A 9782-nucleotide genomic window follows, 5' to 3' on the forward strand; every position below is an offset into this window, starting at 1 on the left:
TAATAATACAAGGAGAATTGTGTAACCTGGGTAATAATACAAGGAGAGTTGTGTAACCTGGGTAATAATACAAGAACGGTTGTGTAACCTGGGTAATAATACAAGAACGGTTGTGTAACCTGGGTAAAAATACAATGACGGTTGTGTAACCTGGGTAATAATACAAGGACAGTTGTGTAACCTGGGTAATAATACAAGGAGAGTTGTGTAACCTGGGTAATAATACAAGGAGAGTTGTTTAACCTCGGTAATAATACAAGGACGGTTGTGTAACCTGGGTAATAATAGAAGGTCAGTTGAGTAATCTGGGTAATAATACAAGGACAGTTGTTTAACCTGGGTAATAATAGGACAGTTGTGTAACCTGGGTAAAAATACAAGGACAGTTGTGCGACCTCGGTAATAATACAAGGACTGTTCTGTTACCTGGGTAATAATACAAGGACTGTTCTGTGACCTGGGTAAAAATACAAGGACTGTTCTGTGATCTGGGTAAAAATACAAGGACGGTTGTGTAACCTGGGTAAAAATACATGGACAGTTGTGTAACCTGGGTGATAATACAAGGACAGTTGTGTTGAGTTTCTCGTCTTCCATCGACATGTGATGTGAGTAAATATCCATTCAGGGAAAGATTTGGGCATTACATTAAATCTCCAGTTACCCAATCCCTGTCTTCCCACATCTGAACACATTCACTGTCTACAAGCGGTATATTCCTGTTTTCAAAATTCCTGTTTAAATTTTATGTAACGATATATCCTATAGTTTAACATGAACTTTCGTGGCTGATTGTTTCATATTGATGAAGCCATACTATACTTAACAGTCAGTCTATAGAAGGATGGTGTTTACTAACAGTACATTGGTGTCAGCTTCTAAGTATGTAGAGTTGAGGCTGACATTTTCTTCTGTACTTAACTAAATCTGTAACCCGGATTAGTTAGAAATACCTTTGAGAAAACATCTTGGAAATGGTCTGCAGTAAATTTTAGTAGAATGAATAATGTTATTTATTGGCATAATTTTGAAACTCAACTAACAAATAGTTCTTCCATTTGTAAGCAACATCAATAGATTAAAACAATTTATAGATTATATGCCAGCACCTCTGAAAACAGAATACATCCAAGATTATAGACAGAAATAGAATATCGTAAATCAGATAAATATTTAGAAATATTTAACACTAAACTACCAGTACCATTATTTCGAGTATTCGTTTATCCGATTAGACATAATGTTTAAGGATTTAATTATTTTATTGATTTCAAAATAGAATTACGTTTAATTAGGAGTTATATTACAAATTTTGAATACAAAACTAATGCTTATTGTATGTTATAACTTAAGTTTGGTGTTAAAAAGCCTGAGATGACCAGTTGGTTAAGGTAATCGACTCGTAATTTGAAGGTTGCAGGTTCGATTCCTTATCCCACCCATCATGCTCGCTCTTTCAGCCACGTTGGGTATTATTTACTTCCAATATTCGTTGGTAAAAGAGTAGTCCAAGAGTTAATAAGTAATTATCTTGTCTTACGTTACAAAATTGGGAACGTCTAGTATAAATAACCCTCGTGTAATGTTGCGCCAAAAACGAACATAAAAACGAACTAATTAAGCAGAAAAGGCTTGTTTTTATTACACAGAAAATTAACTGCTGTTAAATTTTCTTTGACTACAGTTGTTTCTTGTAACAAGCGGTCGTTCTACAAAGTAGGATATTCTCTCTTAACCTGAAGATTACTAGGAAACGTTGTTCTTATCAAAGTGTTGATACCCATAGTAGCCGTTCTGAGATACAAAGACAGGCATCATAGTGTTATTATCATTGACAAAAAATATTAAGAGTTGTCTTCCGACACACCAGACGGAAGCTAATTTTTGTGAAGAAATTTAACTCACCAAATATTCACTTATATTTTAATCAAATACAGAATTGTTAAACACTATATGAATATTATTCGATTTGTATTTTCAATAATCAGCTAAATTATCTTAGAGTGAACGAGTGGGGGACCAAATGAACATCAGAATTAAAGTTTTGATGATTTAGAATATCTGAAATTTTTACCAAATTATTTAAAAGCTTCCAAAAATATTAACAGAAACAAAAACTTCCAGATAAAATTATCTTGATTTGACACATTAAATTTCATTATTTGTGTAATTATTGATTTAGTACCTTCCAACGTACGTGGAAGACAACTAATATAACCTATTGCATAACCGAACTGAGAAACTAATTACCAATATGTGTTATAAAATGTGATATTTCACCATTCTTAATATGTAATATGTCGTTTGAACACCGAAATCTCATTCTTCTGGTTTATATTATTATTACTATTATTTTATTACTTTATGTGGACTGGCAAAGGTAGGATAAGACTGACAGATGTAAGGTTCCTCAGTCACCTCCAAAATCTAGAGTACATTTTTATCCCACATTATAGTCTCTACACTGGAATTATTTCAATTTGTATATCATTTTTTATATCTGTTTTGGATTGTTGTTGGTTATAACAAACTAATACCAATCAGAGGTTTTGATTTCCTGTTTTTAACTCAGTCCTTACTTTTGATTTATTTAACTTAACACTTCAGTATTAATATTCTAGTTACACACACACACATTTACCTTCCGTTGAGCAACTAGCAAGGTGGAGAACTTATATTACTAAATTCCGGGTTTCGATTCCCTGCGTGTTTTCAACTAAGATAGATCTCAGTCAGCTTTGTGTTTAACAACAAGCAAAAACAAGAATTATTTGTATTTATTTTTATTGATAACAAAATTCCATATGGATACTAAAGTATCCTTAGAATAAATCGCTTCTTTTTTTTTTACACTTTAAACCACATGCTTCATGTACTTCAAATCCCAGAAACCAGCTCCACCTCCACCTCCACCTCCACTTCCAGCAAGTCTATGACCATTAGGACAACAATATGAAGGAGGAACGTCACAATGAACAAAATTTGTTGCACATGCGATGTCATCTCGGAAATTCCCCTCTAGTTCAGGTAGTAAACAAAGTAACGTCATTAGAATATATATCACCTATAATATTTTATAATGATTTTTTAATCGTCACTGTTTATCTACTTGTGAAGCCTAGCTAATAAACATTATATTCATAAAACTGTTAAAATTACGACAATACCAAGATCAACCGCTGATGTTACAGAACACGCCACAAAAATAGTCATATTTAACAGTTACGTTATTTAACGAGTTTGTCAGTAAAATCTATTATTAATCTATTAACCAAACTACTTTCTTGTTTATAGTATCTTATATTAAATTTCAACTTTCCGTTGCGTCACTAAAAGTACATAAAAATTATCTGCAAAAACACATTAAAGTGATTCTCCGTTGCTTACCTTATACACTAAATATTGTATTTTACGCCTCAGTTAGAGGCTACACCGTGGAAGACGAACCCTAATTTGTGACAGAGAATTCTAATAAAAAATTGACTTTATAACTAACACTAATAAATCCTTGACTTTCTTCAATTTACTGAGTAAACACATCATATACTCCACAGTATATCGACAATATTAGTTCAATTGTGTGTTTTATACTAGTGAAGATACTTGTAGTTAGTAAGTAGTGACATTATGATCTGTATGAGAGGCCGATTTGAGTTGATCCCAAGTTAACTCTTGTCTTAACCCATCAATCTTGTCTTGGGACACTGATGGGAATTTTAAGGTATTTTTAAAAGAAAAAATATGTGCGTATTACATTGTATAAAATTCGGTATATTGTTCTCACGGTTGTGGATTGTATGTCATAACAAACACGACCACAGCACAAAATCAATCATATAAACAGCTGTCGTATTAATGTAATTATTATTTTGTACACTCGTTAATTAACAACAAACACATCTGAAAATTATCTGTTATATTATTGTCTATATTACTTACTTTCAGTTTGATATTCAGTCGTAGCAACAAATGCAATTTAAATTAAAATATTTACTTTAATAGTTATAAGAACAAATTTTATAAAAATGCATGGTTGTGTCACCCTGTGTTGCTGTTTCACACATGTAATCATTTTGAAATAATTTAATTTCTCACTTTAAATTCCTGTAAAAATATATAGTCGTCAACAAAAGTAATTATTTTTTTACATTCTTTTATTATAAACAATATTCGAATGTTTGGATACACGTTGTTGTTATAAACTTACTTTCATTAAATATAATGTTACAAACCTCCGTTAATAACAAGAAATAAACATTGTGGCAGTTTCTTAAACGATAAAGACAAACGTAACTTATAATTGATATATTTCTATCATACCATTAAAACTGTTTGTATGAATTCAGTGTTAAAGAATTCATTCTCTCACCTGGAGTTGATTCCAACAGTGTTGTAAACATCAAAAGTATAATAATTGCTGAAGACTTCATTTCTCTGATCTGTTAAAATCAGTATTAATGTAGTTAGTGAAATGCGACTTTTAACAAAGCCTAAAATAAAAGCTCGACACTTAGTACAGCCCATGAATTCTATATCTTACTAGCTCCAGATATATTAGAACAGAAGTACTTTTTATGAACGGAAGTAGAATTACAGAAGAAACAAGTTCCCGATTTATCACAGGAACACTAAAACCATTACAATAACTGGACAACAACATCTAATGTAAGATTTCTATATGACAAAAATTACATTTTGTAAATACCGTTTAACAACAAAAATGATTTTATATTGAAATTTTTCTCTTCTTTGAGGTTTCTCGAACTTAATAAAACATGAAAGTAAAAACTTCTTTATTAAGTTTATATCTAAGAACAAAACCAGACCGATCAACCAAAACACACAGAAATAAAGTTTAACAACGCACAGAAAAATGAAGTTACCATGACTGTGGTAAAATATCGACTTATGAAATGAAAACAAAATATTAGTTTGTGTTAACATGATAAAAATAATTATTCAAATAAGTACTTAAGATCTGTACTTAGTTTAATATTCATTATAATTACTATTATAAAGAAATACTCTCAAACAAGATATAAAAATTATATTACCAAGGAGTGTTCAATTATCAGGTACTTCAACTACGTGTTATTGGAGTGTAAATATACAGTTGGACTACGGTCCTGACACTCACCTTATATTGTTGTATTTTTAATAAGATACACAGTTCTGAGAACATCACAACCAATCAAAATGTTTCTTGTAACATTGACGTCAAGAATAAATTACAATATTATAGAGACATGTAGAGAGACAGATTGAACCAATAGGAAACTGTGAGTGATTATTTGTTATTTACATGTGATACATTTCTGTTAAAGTGGCTCATGTAGTGGTGGAAAGACTTTAAAACTGTAAGTGGTAATGAAGTTGTGTGATTAGGGTAGAATAGATAGTAACATGTAAGTAGTTGTGTTTCATGGATATTCACAAATGGTTTATATATCAATAAATCGTGTGGAACACACGTAGCTATTGTAACATTAGAACAAACGAGCTTCGATGTGCAATATTATAGACAAAACGTAGTTATTTTAACTTTAGAACACACAGGTGTCTATAAAGACATTTATTTAACCATAAGTATACATAGGTTGACAACAATATAACGTGATAAGAACATATTTAACATTAACAATATGTGATAGAACTGTTGAACATATAGCATAATATCTCTGTAATGATCAAACGAGTGTATAATAAAAAATAGGTCGGCAGTCGCTTGTTTCTTTTGGAATTTCGCGCAAAGCTACACGAGGGTTATCTGTGCTAGCCGTCCCTAATTAAGTAGTATAAGACTAAGGGGAAGACAGCTAGTCATCACCCCTACCACCAACTCTTAGGTTGTTTTTTTAACAACGAGTAGTGGGATTGATCGTCATTGTATAACGCCCCTGCGGCTGAAAGGGCGAGCACATTTGGTGTGACGGGGATTCGACCCTGAGATTACGTGTCTTAACTACCTGGCCATGCCGGACTTTTAATTCATGAAGCTAAATTGTAAAACGGCTGACTCAACACCTTCACACAGCTCCCTAGAGTACAGCATAAGTTTAAGTAGTTACACAACAGAAACACCATTGTGACTTTGTTCTTATAACAAACAAAGTGTTCAGATATTTATACTGTTCTGTCACAGTAACAAAACATTTTGTCGTATATCTTTATTGGTACGAAACAAGAAAATCTTCACAAGCAGTGAATATTAAAAATATACAATAGTACTTATAGTATGAACCACGTTGAGCATCTAAATTTAACATTTACCAAAAATAAAACTTTCATAACACTTATTGTTCCTACTAATAATTTAGTTTTAATAACTGATTCAATCCTCTCTTGCTTAGCTGTTAGCGCGATAATTTACCTCACACATCACATGCCACTTGTTATTTCTGTTTACACTTAATGATAAAAATTCAGAATAAAATATTTTACTAGGAATTGCTTTTGAAATGTTTTGTAGAAATCTAACAATTGTTGTAAATATTGTATTAGCCTCTAGAATTTACCATCTTGGAAACTTAAAGCGTCGAAACTTCTTAGGTTAACTTAAAAAACTGCTTTTTAAAAAGTAGAGGGCAGTACAAAAATTGAAGTGTCATTCGATTATTTTGAAATCTTAGACAGCTTGTAAAAAACCACCTACCTTCCTAACTGTCGGAATATACCGGGTTTGGTCCAACTGTGAGACATTCATACCTGAGGTAATGATACAAGAACAAGGATGTAGACTCTTCTTCCACCACCAACAAAATTACACCTGATGGGTCTGTGAGTGGGTGGGTGTTTTCTTAAGATCGGGCTATCTTCTGAGCCCACCGAGGGGAATCGAACCCCTGATGTTAACGTTGTAAATCCGTAAATATACCGCTATATTAGCGGGGGGCAATATATTATCTAGGCTACGCACACTGCGGGGGGAAATTTCCATTGAAGGAATGTTTTGTACATTAAATTTCTAGACCTCCCCCTTCATGTTTCTCTACACATTTGTCAAACACCATTAATGTCTGTTTACAAGGAATTCAGAGAGACATCATGAGAAATCAAAATATACGGAAGTCCGAAAAGTTGCATCCAATGTCTATGAGGAGTATATTATTAATTCCTATTTGAACTTTAAAATCACGATATAGCAGACAGGATAACACAGATGTTTGTAGCTGATGGTATTATATTATATGGTGTTTAACAGGCAGGATAACACAGATGTTTGTAGCTGATGGTGTTATATTATATGGTGTTTAACAGACAGGATAACACATTGTTTGTAGCTGAAGGTATTATATTATATGGTGTTTAACAGACAGGATAACACAGATGTTTGTAGCTGATGGTATTATATTATATGGTGTTTAACAGATAGGATAATACAGATGTGTGTAGCTGATGGTATTATATTATATGGTGTTTAACAGATAGGATAACACAGATGTGTGTAGCTGATGGTATTATATTATATGGTGTTTAACAGGGTTGAGATTTGCATTTTCTTTTATATTTAGCTAAACCTTTTTCATGCACAAACAAAAAATATCTTGGAAAAATAGCTCTTGAAAATGGTCTGTAATTAATTTTATTAGAATAAATAATGTTTTTTATAAGCCGAATGTGCAAACTAAGCTCATAAGCGAACAAATAGTTCATATATTTGTGAGTAACATCAACAATCTAAAAACAATCTATAGATCATGACGTCATCAATTCCTAACATTGATATCTGCTAGAACTATAGAATATAGAATATATCCAAGCTAATTGTTAGATAAAAATAGAATACTGAATATCAGATATATCTTGGGATATATTTTACACTAAACTACCAGTACCACTGTACCGTGTAAGTAGAATGTTGAGGAATTTGATTATTTTAATGGTTCAATAATAAACTTACGTTTACATCCGAGTTTTATTACATATTTTGAATAAAAATCATTAATTATTATATGTGTCAACTTAACTTATAAATTTAAAAAAAGATATCAAGTTTCATTTTTATTGCTTTCAAGAAGGCGAAAGTATAGCGCTCAACAGATGAATACATCTTTTGAAAATATAGCGTCTCAGAAAAACAGATTAACTAATTGTAATATTATTAAACCAGTCACAAGCAGCATTTCAGACATTTTTCTCTTATTTAAACTCAAAATTTGATATCGTTTTTGTACAACAAATACTTGAGACACTAATTTCTTTACATCAGTTTAAAGTGTCTGGTATAATTTAATTAGGACTGTTACTAAAAATACAAATATCTTCACCATTCGTCCAGGAAGTTTACATTGGTCATTCTCACCTTTTCCAAGGGTTATAATTATGCTTACATATTTACATGAGTTGATATGTTCACTAGTTGCTCCAGGGGAGAAAAGCGTTATATGTTCAACTGAAGTTAACACTGGCAAACTGATAATAAGTGCAAGAGACCATAGTGCACAAATAGATGATGAAACAATTTGTTACAACAATATCTAGAGAGACATGTCTACTTCTGTAAAATATCTGGTTTGTACACTCTGGTGGACATTTTATTCGTTATAATATAATGAATTTTTATTCATTAAATAAAGGTAAGTATTCATGTAAACACATTAAAAATCTTCTTCTCACTGTCCAACAGGGTCAAAATATTGTGTTAAAGCTTATAGGGCAGTACAATCGCATAATCCACTGTTGTCTTGAATTGGCAGTCAATGTGTTAACTAACCATCTTTTGTTCAATTTTAATTTGTTTTATACAATTTTAAATACAATAATAAGTTTTATAAATTCTCGTGTTAGTCCAAATAATGTATATAAACGTTCATATAATTCATACGATTCAACTGTTTTATGTTACTTATTCAGCATAATTACCCCATATCTGTTTTGTTGAACACGTTGTTGTACTTCCTGATACATATTTATAACACGCGTGTTTCAGCCCTTGGCTGTACACTATCACACTTGTACTTAGTTTTATTGGAAGTTTACTGTCTTCATTGTTTCGAACGTATTTTACACTTTTTGTATCACAAATATCTTTATGTATTAACTGTTTTACAACTCTTTGTTTTCATAATTTACAAATGGGAAACACTCCATATCCAGCATATTAAAAATACAAATTTGGTTTATATTTTGTAATGATAATACAAGTGAACACTCAAGTATCATCAGCGTTAATCGTTTTATTTAACATTTTGAACCACTAGCTTCCTACATTTCCTCTATGTCCAGTGAAACAATAATAGGTAAGAGGAACATAACAGCAAACAAAATTATCTGTACATTCGATAACATCGCGGTAAGTCCCCACAGTTTCAGTCAAGAACAAAATAACATTATAACAAGACATTCCGCTATTCTATACTTTAAAATTTATAAGTACAGATCTTACAAAATAACCATGCGTAGGTTCTCGATGTCCGAGAGGACCTAGCGATCCATCGGCCTACCACGGAGTAATGCAGCCAAGACGTCCTAAGTTTCTCACAAGGCCAGGCGGCGCATGCCAGCTTGCCTCAACAAGGAAGGACAGGCTTCCTTCAGACATGCTCCCAGGACCCAGTGACAGACTCGACAGAGCAGAGCCCCAGACAAGGACAATCAATTCGTATCCAACCTCATCCTCAGCAAGGAGGGAGACGTTGAGGCTCCACACATCAGGGCCCGAAAAACGGGAACAAAATCCCAGGATGAGGTGAGAAGTGCCCGATGGTCGGACACGTTAAACGAGACATCCCCAACCTGGTGAACTGCAGCTCCACTGAGGCTCTGCCGATGGCCAGGTGTTA

At 32.5% G+C, this 9782-nt stretch overlaps 1 long non-coding RNA gene across 2 annotated transcripts; it reads right to left on the minus strand.

Moving 5' to 3' along the window:
• Nucleotides 1–2767: 2767 nt before the first annotated feature.
• LOC143231435 (uncharacterized) lies at nucleotides 2768–8444 on the minus strand. 2 transcript variants are annotated; one of them, XR_013016920.1, is made up of 3 exons: nucleotides 8303–8444; nucleotides 4370–4439; nucleotides 2768–3018 (listed from the first exon to the last, which is right to left on the minus strand). It is a non-coding gene; the product is annotated as an uncharacterized LOC143231435 (long non-coding RNA). The 2 variants fall into 2 exon arrangements; XR_013016919.1 differs by lacking the exon at nucleotides 8303–8444 and adding an exon at nucleotides 5055–5167.
• Between the last annotated feature and the right edge of the window lie 1338 nt (nucleotides 8445–9782).

This window comes from Tachypleus tridentatus, chromosome 11 (assembly GCF_004210375.1).
Source record: "Tachypleus tridentatus isolate NWPU-2018 chromosome 11, ASM421037v1, whole genome shotgun sequence".
Lineage (NCBI taxonomy): Eukaryota > Metazoa > Arthropoda > Merostomata > Xiphosura > Limulidae > Tachypleus > Tachypleus tridentatus.